This window comes from Sorex fumeus, unplaced genomic scaffold (genome assembly GCF_029834395.1).
Source record: "Sorex fumeus unplaced genomic scaffold, SorFum_2.1 ptg000014l, whole genome shotgun sequence".
Classification (NCBI taxonomy): domain Eukaryota; kingdom Metazoa; phylum Chordata; class Mammalia; order Eulipotyphla; family Soricidae; genus Sorex; species Sorex fumeus.
In genome coordinates, this window is record NW_026606071.1 from 27264381 (window position 1) to 27277433 (window position 13053).

Consider the following 13053-nt stretch of genomic DNA (forward strand, 5'->3'; position numbering starts at 1 on the left):
TTACTCTCCTTCGTGCCAATGGACACCCTATTCTGTATCATGTCTAGACTTATCCTTAAATATATGATTTTGCCAGGTGTTATCACCCATGTTTCTCAACAGTGCTCTGACTTGGTTCTTGGAGGTTCTAGAAAGTGGCATAAAAAAGCCAGTAAGAAATTATGGAGTAGAGAAAGTGTGTGTGTGTGTGTGTATGGAAGCCCAGAGGCAAAGGAGGTGGAGTGGGGAAGGGAATGCCCAAAAATGTTGCCTCTACCTTATTTTTTTCCTACTTTGTTCAAGAAACTTTATATGCTGAATTGCGTATGTTCAGTGACTAGTTTTAGGTAAGTAGAAAGTTGTCTTCAACAAAATATCACTTTTTAGGTGAGCTTGTATGTTTGAAAATTTTTTTGATCAGAGTTGAAGATCACAAATCAACTGTGGAAAGGGTCTGCACAGAGTCTGTAAATATATTATTACTTTCTTCCTACCCATGTTTTTTTTCTGAAGGACTCTTGAAGACACTTAACCTTAGTTTTCTCATCTGATTTGTTTATATTTGTTTCCAATTGCTTGGTCAATGGTGTTTCATCCTTAAAGGTGCTTTTAGCTTCAGTGTCATGGAAGGTTCTGCCTACATTTCCTCCATTTACATTATGGATTCAGGTCTGGTATTGAGGTCTTTAATCCACTTTGATCTGACTTTTGTGCCTGGAATTAGACAGAGGTCAGGGTTCATTTTTTTTTACAGGTAGCTGTCCAGTTTTCCCATCACCACTTATAAAAGAGGCTTTTCTTATTCCACTTCACATTTCTTGCACCTTTATCAAAGATTAAGTGATCATTAGCAAGGACATACTTCATTTGAGGGAAACAATGGAAGAAAGGGACTTAGTAGATATATACAGGACACTTCATCCACAAAAAGCTGAATACACATTCTTCTCAAGCGTACATGGAACATTCTCCAAGATAGACCACATGCTGAGCCACAAAACATGCCTCCATAAAATTAAGATGGTAGAGATTATATCAACAATCTTCTCAGACCATAATGCGCTGAAATTAGAAGTAAATCACACACAAAAACAGAAAACTAAATCAAACACCTGGAAATTAAACAGTGCACTATTGAACAACGAGTGGATTAGACAGGAAATCAAAGAGGAAATCAAAAGATTCCTAGAAAAGAATGAAAATGAGAACACGAGTTACCAAAACTTATGGGACACAGCAAAGGCTGTGTTAAGAGGAAAGTTTATAGCTCTACAAGCATTCCTCAGGAAGGAGGAGCGAGCACACATAAGTAACCTAACCTCACAGCTTAAGAGCTTGGAGAAGGACCAAAAAAAGGAGCACAACCCGAACAGGAGAAAGGAAATAATAAAACTCAGAGCAGAGATTAACGAGATGGAAACCCAAAAAACAATCCGAAGGATCAATGAAACCAAAAGCTGGTTCTTTGAGAAAATTAACAAGATCTATAAGCCTCTAGCAAAACTCACAAAGAAAGGGAGAGAGAAAACCCTAATAAACCGAATCAGAAATGAAAAGGGGGTCATTACAACAGAAACCACAGAAATTCAGAGGATCCTCAGGGAGTACTTTGAGAAGCTTTATGCCACGGAACATCAAAACCTCGAGGAAATGGATAAACTCCTAGACTCCTACAGACTCCCAAGGCTGAACCAAGAAGACCTGGAATACCTGAACAGACCTATCACCATCAAGGAAATTGAAATGGTAATAAAAAGTCTCCCCAAGCACAAAAGTCCTGGCCCGGATGGATTCACTAGTGAATTCTTCCAAATCTTTAAAGAGGACTTACTCCCAATGCTCTTTAAGCTTTTCCACGAAATTGAAATATCAAAAACACTTCCAAACAGTTTCTACGAAGCAAATATCACACTGATACCAAAAGCAGACAGAGATACCACAAAGAAAGAGAATTACAGGCCAATATCCCTGATGAACACAGATGCAAAGATCCTCAACAAACTACTAGCAAATAGAATCCAACTACTCATCAAAAAGATCATACACCATGACCAAGTAGGATTCATCCCAGGGATGCAAGGATGGTTTAACATTCGGAAATCAATCAACATAATCCACCATATCAACAAAAGAAAAGATAAAAAGCATATGATCATATCAATAGATGCAGAGAAAGCATTTGATAAGATCCAGCACCCCTTTATGATGAAAACCCTAGCCAAAATGGGTATAGAGGGGACCTTCCTCAACATAATTAAAGCCATCTACCACAAGCCTACAGCAAGCATCATCCTCAATGGGGAAAAACTGAGAGCCTTCCCTCTAAGATCAGGGACGAGACAGGGATGCCCACTCTCTCCACTGCTGTTCAATATAGTACTGGAAGTACTTGCAATAGTGATTAGGCAGGAAAAAGATATTAAGGGCATTCAGGTAGGAAAGGAAGAAATCAAGCTCTCACTATTCGCAGATGATATGATACTCTACTTAGAGAACCCAATAACCTCCAACAAAAAACTCCTAGAAACAATAGACTCGTATAGTAAAGTTGCAAGTTATAAAATCAATACCCAAAAGTCCATGGCTTTCCTATACGCAAACAGTGAGAGAGAAGAAAGCAACATGAAAAAAACAATCCCGTTCACAATTGTGCCCCAGAAAATCAAGTACCTAGGAATCAGCTTAACTAAGGAAGTAAAGGACCTGTACAAAGAAAACTACAAAACACTACTTCAGGAAATAAAAGAGGACATGAGGAAATGGAAAGATATCCCCTGCTCATGGGTCGGGAGACTTAACATTGTCAAAATGGCAATACTACCGAAAGCATTGTATAAATTCAATGCAATCCCTATAAGGATACCCATGACATTCTTCAAAGAAATGGAGCAAACACTCCTGAAATTTATATGGAACAATAAGCCCCCACGAATAGCTAAAGCAATTCTTGGGAAAAAGAAAATGGGAGGAATCAACCTCCTGAACTTCAAACTGTACTACAAAGCAGTAATAATTAAAACAGCATGGTACTGGAACAAAGGCAGAACTGCAGACCAATGGAACAGGGTTGAATACACTGACATCTCCCCTCAATCATATGATCATCTAATCTTTGATAAAGGTGCAAGTAATGTGAAGTGGAGTAAGGAAAGCCTCTTTTATAAATTGTGTTGGCATCACTGGACGGCTACATGCAAAAAATAGGCTCAGAACTCTGCCTAACACCATGTACAAAAGTAAGATCAAAATGGATTAAAGACCTCAACATCAGACCAGAAACCATAAGGTACATTGAAGATAAAGTTGGCAAAACCCTCCATGACATTGAAGCTAATGGTATCTTCAAAGATGCCACGCCACTGGCCGAGCAAGTGAAAACAGAGATAGATAAATGGGACTATCTTAAACTAAGAAGCTTCTGCACCTCCAAAGAAACAGTGACCAAAATACAAAGACAGTCTACAGAATGGGAAAGGATATTCACCGAATACACATCTGACAAGGGGTTGATATCCAGGATATACAAAATACTGGTTAAACTCCACAAGAAGCAAACATCCAACCCCATCCAAAAATGGGGCAATGAAATGAACAGAAACTTTCTCAAAGAAGAAATCCGAATGGCAAAAAAGCACATGAGAAAATGCTCTACATCATTAATCATCAGGGAGATGCAGATCAAAACCACAATGAGATACCATCTCACACCTCAGAGACTGGCCCACATTCAAAAGAACAAAAGCAACCGATGCTGGCGTGGATGTGGCGAGAAAGGGACACTCCTTCACTGTTGGTGTGAATGTCCACTGGTTCAGCCCTTCTGGAAAACAGTATGGACGATTCTCAAAAAATTAGAAATTGAGCTCCCATTTGACCCAGCAATACCACTCCTGGGAATATATCCCAGAGAGGCAAAAAATGTATAGTCGAAGTGACATCTGCACTTGTTTGTTCATTGCAGCACTCTTTACAATAGCCAGAAACTGGAAGAAACCTGAATGCCCACGAACAGATGACTCGTTAAAGAAACTTTGGTACATCTACACAATGGAGTACTATGTAGCTGTTAGAAAAGATGAAGTCATGAAATTTACATACAAGTGGTACAATATGGAAAGTATCATGCTAAGCGAAATGAGTCAGAAGGAGAGGGATAGACATAGAAAGATTACATTCATCTGGGGGATATAAAGTAACAAAGTATGAGATTAATACCCAAGAATAGCTGAGATCAGCACCAGGAGGATTACTCCATAACTTAGAGGCCAGCCGGGTATCCTAGAGGAAAGGGCAGTTCAGATAGAGAAGGGAGCACCAAATAAAGGATGTTTGGAGGATCCTCCCAGGAGGGGAGATGCATGTCGAAAGTAGACTATGGACTGAACATGTTTGCCACTCAATGCCTCTTTTGCAGACCACAACACCCAAAAGGAGAGAGAGAACACAGGGGATTGCCCTGCCACAGAGACAGGGGGGATGGGGGATGGGGGTGGGAGGGATTTTATCCATGGTGGTGGAAAATGGGCACTGGTGGTGGGATGGGTATCTGATCATTGTATAATTGAAACCCAAGCACAAAAAATTGTAAATCTACAACTGTAAAAAAAATAAAATAAAATAAAGGGAAAAAATTTTTTTAAAAAAAGATTAAGTGATCATATATTGAGAGTCTGTGACAGAATATTTAACTCTATTCCATTGATCTGTGGGTCTGTTTCTAGTCCAATACCATGCTTTGTAGTACAGTTTGAAGTTGGGGAAGGTGATGCCACCCATCTTCTTTTTTCCAACGATTGCTTTAGCTATTTGTGGGGTTTTGTTGTTCCATATGAATTTCAGGAGTGTTTTGTCTATTTCTTTGAAGAATGTCATGGGTATCCTCATAGGGACTGCATTAAATCTGTATAGTGCTTTGGGGAGTATTGCCATTTTGATAATGTTAATCCTCCCTATCCATGAGCAGGGGATGTGTCTCCATTTCCTAGTATCCTCTTTTATTTCTTGAAGCAGTGTTTTTTAATTTTCTTTGTATAGATCCTTCACCTCTTTAGTTAAGCTCATTCTGAGGCTCTTGATTTTCTCAGGTAGTATTGTGAACAGGATTTTTTTTATATCTCTTTCTTCTCTCATTATTTGTGTATAGGAAAGCCATAGCCTTTTGGGTGTTGATTTTGTAACCTGCCACTTTACTATATAAACCTTTTGTTTCTAGGAGCTTTTTTGGTATAATTTTCTATGTATAGTATCATAGCGTCTGCAAATAGTGATCGCTTGACCTCTTCCTTTCCTATCTGTATGCCCTTGATATCTTTCTCTTGTCTAACTGCTATGGCGAGAACTTCCACTACTATATTGATTAGGAGTGGCAAGAGCAGACAACCTTGAAAGTGAGAATAGTTGTAGTTACCTGTCGTTGAATGTGTGAGAGAGGAATAAATCAATTATTATTATTATAAGCATTGCCTATAATAAGTGCTATGTTAATATTTACTGATATCATTTTATATATATCAATACTACACATAATGTACATGTTAACACTGTGTCAAACAATATCCTTTTTTTTTAAGGGGTTGGGGATTCTCTCAAGCAGTGTTCAGGGGCCCAGAAGCCACTCCAAGCAATTCTTGATTAGCCAGCCAGCAGTTCAGTGTGAGGCCCATGGATATGGCAGGACCAATGTCAGTGCCAGGTAGACTGGGGTGTTATCCAGCCATCCCAACAGTGCTCAATGTGCTCCAGGGAAATACTCAGTGATCCTTGAGGAAACAGGTGCTGCCAGAGTTTGAAACCGGGTCGCCACATGCAAGGCAGCACTTTGAATCCTGTCCTGTCTCTTCCACCCCTCAGATAAAATTCTTAACAAAGACTGCATTAGAATAATTTAATCCTCTTGATATGAAATCCAAATGATCACTCCTAACTGCACTGTGTTAATTTAAAATGACTATTCAATTTTATGTGCCTTATGGAATAGGCCATAAGTTGCTTTTTAAAAATAAATCCCAGATGGCATTTATCTGTTTCTTGTAAAATAAAGACAAGGAAGGAAAAAAATGAGAGTTATTTAAAATTTTTAATAAAAAAATATCACAAGATAGGATGCTGGGGAAATGGGACATTATTTTTTTTATAAGTAATCAGTACCCTCATCTTAGTACCTCAACTTTCTAATAATCATCTCATGTGTTAGCCAATAATTTCTATATTTCATAGGCATGAAAAGAGATTTTAGGTATTTAGGACTAGAATTTTTTTACTCATCTGAGTTCATTTTTTTAAAGAATTTTTAAGGTTTTTGGTATTATTTTTATAATTACTCAAATATTGGAGCACATTCTTCGTTAATAGATATCAGCAAATATTTTTTCTGTGAAGAGCCAGGGAGTAAATATTGGGAGTCATCTACATAGGACCACACAGCCTCTGTCACAGTGAGTCCCCTGTGGCGCTGGAACAGGAAGGAACACTGACTGAGCAACACAGAAGTAATCTGACAATGAATGAACAGGGCTGTGAGCCAGCTGTACTGTTACCTAGAAAAATTGATTGTGGTAGGATGAATCTGGTTCATGGACCATAATTTGCTGACCTCTGGTTCACAATTTCTTTTTCTTCTTCTGCTATGGTGCATGATAATTTATATGATAAGTTTATATGTTAAAAGTCCATTTACACATATGCATGTATATGTACTTCAATATGTGATATCACACAACAAAGTGAACATTAAGTAATTTGAGAAAAATTAAAAATTTAAATAGGAAATTAAAGTGTATTTTGTCCTTAAGTATTATATTTGAATAAGATCCAGTGTTATTCTGTTGTTTTTGTCCTAAAATCACTGTATATGATTTAATTTGCCTTTCCTTTTATCAAAGCTATCCTTAACTTATTTAAGCTGTCTTGTTATGCTGTGTAACGATGTACAATAAATGTACACATGTACATAAGGTCAAAAAAACAAGAAGCATTCTTCATTTAGTCTGTCAGCATAGATGTACAGTTCAATAGCAGATCAGATATCAATGCACATTAAAGAGAGAAAGACTTGACATCTGCAATAGTTTTTTTTAAATACAGCAGATAAGAAGAAACACAGTAGAATTCTCCAACAAATGATATTTAACAGTACAGAAAGAAGATTAAGGGACTGGAGAGATAGTACAGTGGGTAAGGTGCTTGGTTTGCATTCAGCGGACCCAGATTCAATCCCTGGCAACCTATATGTTCCCCTGAGCACTGCCAATTTCCTGAGCACAGAGTTAGGAGTAATCCCTGCCAGTTGTGACCCTAAAATGAAAAAAGAAAAGGTTAAGATGCCCAGAATCCAGCTTTAAATTCCTCTAGCTCCGTGCTCTGTGGGTTCTAGATTTTAAAATATACTTTTATATATTCTAGATTTGATGGCTTGTGAGGTACAAAACAAGCCTGATGTCTTTTTACATTTTTTTATTTCTTCCCTAACAACTAAATGTGTTAATTTTAAGTGCTATTTCAATAAGACATATTCTGCATTGTTTGAGTGGAATTTCAAATTGGAAGTATTATTTAAGAATAATGTTTAAAATAGTGATATTCTCTATTCATTTCAAGTGCTTAATACTTATATCTAAAAAATAAATGGCGTTTTGAAATGTAGAAGAGTAACAAAATAAATAGAAATGTCTATACCTAAATTGATCATAAAGTATTTGATAAAATGAAATATCAAATAATCTAAAAGTTTCATATATCACAGGAAGCCACATTATCTCATTCCTACTTTGGACAAACTTGCACGCTATCGAATGTAGCCTGCCCACAGGGCAGAGTCTGGCAAACTCCCCGTGGCGTACCAAATATGCCAAATACCAGTAACAATGATGGGTCTCATTCTCCTATTCAAAGAGCCTTGAATATAATCTCAGGGCTAGGATGAAAGAGACGTTACTGGGGCCTGCTCAAGGCAATCGACAAATAACAGGATGATGAAATGAAATGAAATGAAATCACAGGAAGCACATTATATATATGTACTGTAATTTCATGCCTTCACATTTTATATTCATTCGCATTAGTATAATCTATAAACCATGCTTTTTTGCTCTTTCATAAAGTTTTATAGTGCAAATTTCAGAAAAATCTAAAAGGAACATTTAATAGGATCTATTATATGTTTTGTGAAATATTCCCTAATTGCATATTAGGGGGTTAGTGGTTTGAAAGAGTTAAAGTGTCTCTAAAACCTCTCTTATTATCTGGGAATAATTGTAGTAGGCAGAGGGCTCATTAAGCAATATATTGACCCTCCTGTATGAATAAAGAAACTTCACATTAAGAAAAATATCTGAACATCAAAATAATTTTAGTACACTATAAAGAAAACTTAATTAGTTGAATTTTAAAAAGTTACTCTTCATTCTGTGCTGGCTAGAATCAGTGCAAACTGGGCCAGAGGCTCAGTTTTCTAAAGCTTGCTGGATGTAATTAATGATTTACCAGGACAAATATGGTCTCTTGGGAGAGAATACAGTTGTTTGCTATTTATTAGCTGAAACCTTTTAAAATGGCTTCCTTTCACATAATACTTATGGAGTTGCTCTGAACTGAACCTGAAACAGTGAGAAACATTGCAGCAGTTGGCATTTTCACTGCTGTTTTCCAAATGTGCAATAGAGCTTCGCAGGTTATAGCTTCTCAGTGATATCCAACTGTAACAAATCTTCAGGCAGTCTACTTCACATGCTTACCATTAACCAACAGAAAAACGAAAGAAGAGTTGAATTATATACTGAACTATATGATGTATTTGAATCATGAATCAAAGGTAAAAGCATTTTTAATCTTTTTTTTTTACAGAAATAAGGCAGAACATATTGACAACCTTTTGAGAACACAGCTTAAGAAACATCACCATTTCATCACTTTGTTGATTAGGTAAGACCATACGCTCTACAATAAAAACTACCCACATTTATGAAAAGCCCTTCTATTATTAGCCAGGTTTAAATTTGTTTATTATGTATTATTTAATATTTTTAATAGGGAAATACACTTGTTAATTCTCTATACCAAATAGATGTAAAATAATCACCCTTCAGAGTGTTTAGAATGACACTATCATAAATGAATGAAGTTATCTTTTTCTGAAATAAGTGTTCTGTGGGCCACAGCGATTGTACAACTGGTGGGATGTTTGCCTTACATGGACTGACCTGGTTTTAAGCTCCAGCACTACCAAGCATGTAGAACCCGGAGTAAACTCTGAGCACTAATGTATGTGACTAGAAACAAACCAAAAAAGTAAATAAATGTTTTGTAAGCCAGTCTCACCTGCTGTAAGAATATCAGTAATACTTCCTCCTCTCTTAAGCTATGCCAGGCCTGGTTCTATTTGACATTACTAACATTTATATGACTAAACATATTTGAGAACATAAGCTAAACCAGATAAACCTTTTAACAGTCCTGTCAGTAGATAGGACATCCTCATTTTAGGGACAAGGGGTGTGAGTCAGAGAAAAAAAGAGGCAGTAAATACATGGGTATTTGGCCACATTGGTCTGGGAGCTGGAGGCCTGGAGAGAATAGTCCCAGATGTTTGCCTGAGACCAGTTTATATTTGGGGAGAAATGTCTAGCAATCAGAGTAACTCAGAATGAATTGGTTCTACTGAAAAAAAAAATAGAGTACATTTACTGATAGAGCCTTTTAAGCAAGTATTCATTTTATGATCACAGTTATTAAAATCACTGCATGTAAATAAATAAATGATTATTACTCAGTTATTTATTATAGGCGGGAGTAGTATTTTCCTTAAATATACGTCTTTCTTTAGTCTTAAATTCCTATTATGAAAGCAGAATAATGTTACAGACAGATTACAAATGAGTGTTTTCTTATTCTAAGAAATGAAGAGAATGTTTAATATAATCTGAGCTCACCTCCCAAGCAGTGCTCAAGGGAACTGGAGCCACTTCCAGGATACTCAGTCATCCAGGCTAGAGGGTTCAATATTTGGACCTGGTGGTGCAATATTTCTTTGGGAGCACCACGTTTCCACCCAGTGATGCTTAGACATTTCTAGAGCTATACTCTGCAGTGCTCTGGGGGCCATGTGGTGGTGCTGGGGCTTGAACTTGGAATTTTGCAAATGCAAGGCATGTGTCCTTGACTCCTGAATTATCTCTCCAATCCTTTAATGTCAGTTCTTTTTGTTGGAAATAATTATTAGCAATCTAAAATTTATCACAAACAATTTATGCTTTAGTTATGTTATTTTTAATTTAGAAAACATGAAGAATGTTCAAAGAAAATTATAGGAAATATTAAAATAAATACCTAGGTATATTTAGCAGGATTAAACCGATATTAGCATTGCTTCAAGCTTCATTTAAATCTTTTCTTTGTTTTTGTTTGTTTGTTTGTTTGGGGGGTCACATCTAGCTGTGATCAGGGCTTTACTCCTCACTCTGCAATCAGTGATTACTCTTGACAATGTTCAGTGCTCAGGGGATCATATGTAATGCCAGGGATTGAACCTGGGTTGCCTGTCTGCAAGGCAAATGCCCTACCTACTATGTTATCTCTGCAGCTCCTGTTTAAATCTTTTCTCCAGAAATAAAATAAACATTGGCCATTACTTGGTCACACGATATCCCGTTAGTCATCGATTTGCTTGAGTGGGCACCAATAACGTCTCCCTTCGTCTCTGTCACATGCTAGTGTAGCCCACTGGCATCTGCTCACTATAGGAACACAAAGAGCCTCAAACCATTTGTTTAGGGTCTTGACAAAGAAGTCTGACCATCTCGTAAGTGGGCACTCATGTGTTCTTTTGTCTTCACGTGGAATCCAGTCGGTAACAACTCTAGTCCAGTGGTCATCTTCAAATCGCATAATGTGTCCAGCCCATCTGATTTTAGATGAGTTTGCAAATGAGACCGAGTCCCTGATTCTCGATTCCTGATTCTCAATCGTTGATGGAGGTCGGAACTCCGGATTCCTTCTGTCACTTGAGTGAAGCGTGATACTCCAAGCATAGCTCTTTTGATTCCTCTTTGGGTGACCCGAATAGCATTCTCATCCTGTTTTTGTAGGTCCCAGGTCTCTGAGGTATATGTTAGTGCAGGGAGGATGGTGGAATAGAAGAGATGTGCCCAGAGCCGGAGGTTCTTAGAATAGTGGGCTTCATTGGCCATTACATTGAAAGCAAAGCCAATCTATTTATTGTCCTTTCTTCCCAAAGTTGTCATAATCCTAAAGATGGTATAACCTTCCCATGTGTGTTTTAAAACTTTAATGACTTGTTAAGTAATAAGGTCACTTGTAATAAATGTTTACATTTAAAAGCTTACATAAATGGGGACTGGAGATGTAGTATACTTAGACATAAGGACTTGCTTTGCATGCTGCCAACCAGGCTCAATCTTTGCTCCCAGTCCCCAGAACCCCCACGGAAGTACCTCCTGAGCTTAGAGCCAGGAGTAAGTCTGAGCACCACTGTGTGTTACCCAAAACTCGCCACATTTTTAAAAAATTATGTAAATGCTAGTATATTATAATATTCATTTGCAATCTTGCCTCTTCCCAGCATTATATTTTGAGATTCAACTAAATTAATACATGAACATCTGGTTAATTCATTCTTTCTGTCCTAAAATTGGCTCATTTCAATGTGCCAGTCATTTGAAGCTCAATTTTATTAGTTATTATTTCTAAATAACTTTCAGTATTTTGTAAAAGTTAAGGCTAATATTGTTTAAGCATGATTTTCAAAGCATCTCAGGGATTTGTGTATAAGAAATTCAAGATTCTATATATGCCATAGTACTCCAATCCTGCTAATATCCCCTTTTTTTCTTATTAGAAAAAATTTTTGTTTTGTTTTGTTTTTTTATTGGTATAAGCACTTTGGTAACTAAAGGGACTCGTGATTTTCTCTGCTTTTGCCATAACCTAATAATTGAAATCTGTTTTATTTCCCCATAGATTCAATGCTGACTGTTTCCCAAATACAGTGTAAATGTAAATGCTGCCATTGAAATTTTTTAAAAATATACTTTAAAATACTCCTCCTTAATTGGTCATTGTCAATTGCTTATATGTCCTTCAGAAATTATGAGACATACTTAAAAGTACTATTTATTTCCTTGTTTTCTAACACTGCAGTTAATTCTAGACTTTAAGTAAAAGATATACGGTAGTAAGGTTTATAGAAAAAAATTTATAACTTTATTTTCTGAAAGAAATCCATGACTATTCTGAGATTGCTTGGGGAGAAAGAACTATAGTCATCTTTGCTGAGCAAATCTGAGAAAATGCAAGATTTTCTGCAAACTTCCCAAATTAGAGGTACATTGTCATTAAACAGATGAGGAAATGGAGGTCCATATATGTCATATATGTCAAATAAATTGCTTGGAGTAATATAGTTATTACAGAACCCAGATTCGAATTTATCTTTCAGAAACCCCAAAACTGACTACGAGCCAGAAGAAAGACAGAGTCAACCACATGTATTTTAGGAGGGGTGGTTCTGCAAAGCAGTGCTCAGGTGGCCCAAGGGCCATTCTCAGTAAGGCTGGGTCCCATATGTGGGCTAGATAATTCAGTGCTTGGGTAAAGTGTTGTAGTGGAAGTCACCACAGCCACATCGAGTGAGGCTCAGGGGCCACCACGGTCATACCCAATAGTGCTTACGGTCCATGCCGTGCCGGGTCTGTAAGGTTTGAGCATAAAGAGCATATGCATAGCCATTTAAGCTATCTCCTAGCTCCAGCCAAATCCCTTTGAAGCATATGTAGAACTTTTCTTCATTCCATCAATCGATAATTGACGCCTATTGGGTGAGTTGAGGAGACTGATGTTAGAAAATCATGGAAGATACAACACCCACACCCACCCCCAAGAAAGGAAACAAGCTGTAAAGAAATGTGACTTTAATTTTTTTTTTAAATGTTTCGGCTCTGGCTCTGTGCTCAAGGGTCACTCCTAGTAGAATACAGGTCATCTTTTTTGGTGACAGTGATTGAACTGGGATCAGCTGCATCCGAGGCAATCATCTTAAGCACTGTATAATCTTTCTGGCCC

At 37.3% G+C, this 13053-nt stretch overlaps 1 protein-coding gene across 13 annotated transcripts in view; it reads left to right on the forward strand.

Moving 5' to 3' along the window:
• MAP2 (microtubule associated protein 2) overlaps positions 1-13053 on the forward strand; it is a 176245-nt gene that overhangs the window by 52815 nt on the left and 110377 nt on the right. For all 13 annotated transcript variants that reach the window (XM_056111854.1, XM_056111842.1, XM_056111846.1 and 10 more), the window contains exon 2: positions 8821-8898. The gene's annotated coding sequence lies outside the window, so the exon portion shown is untranslated. The remainder of the gene's footprint in view (positions 1-8820; positions 8899-13053) is intronic.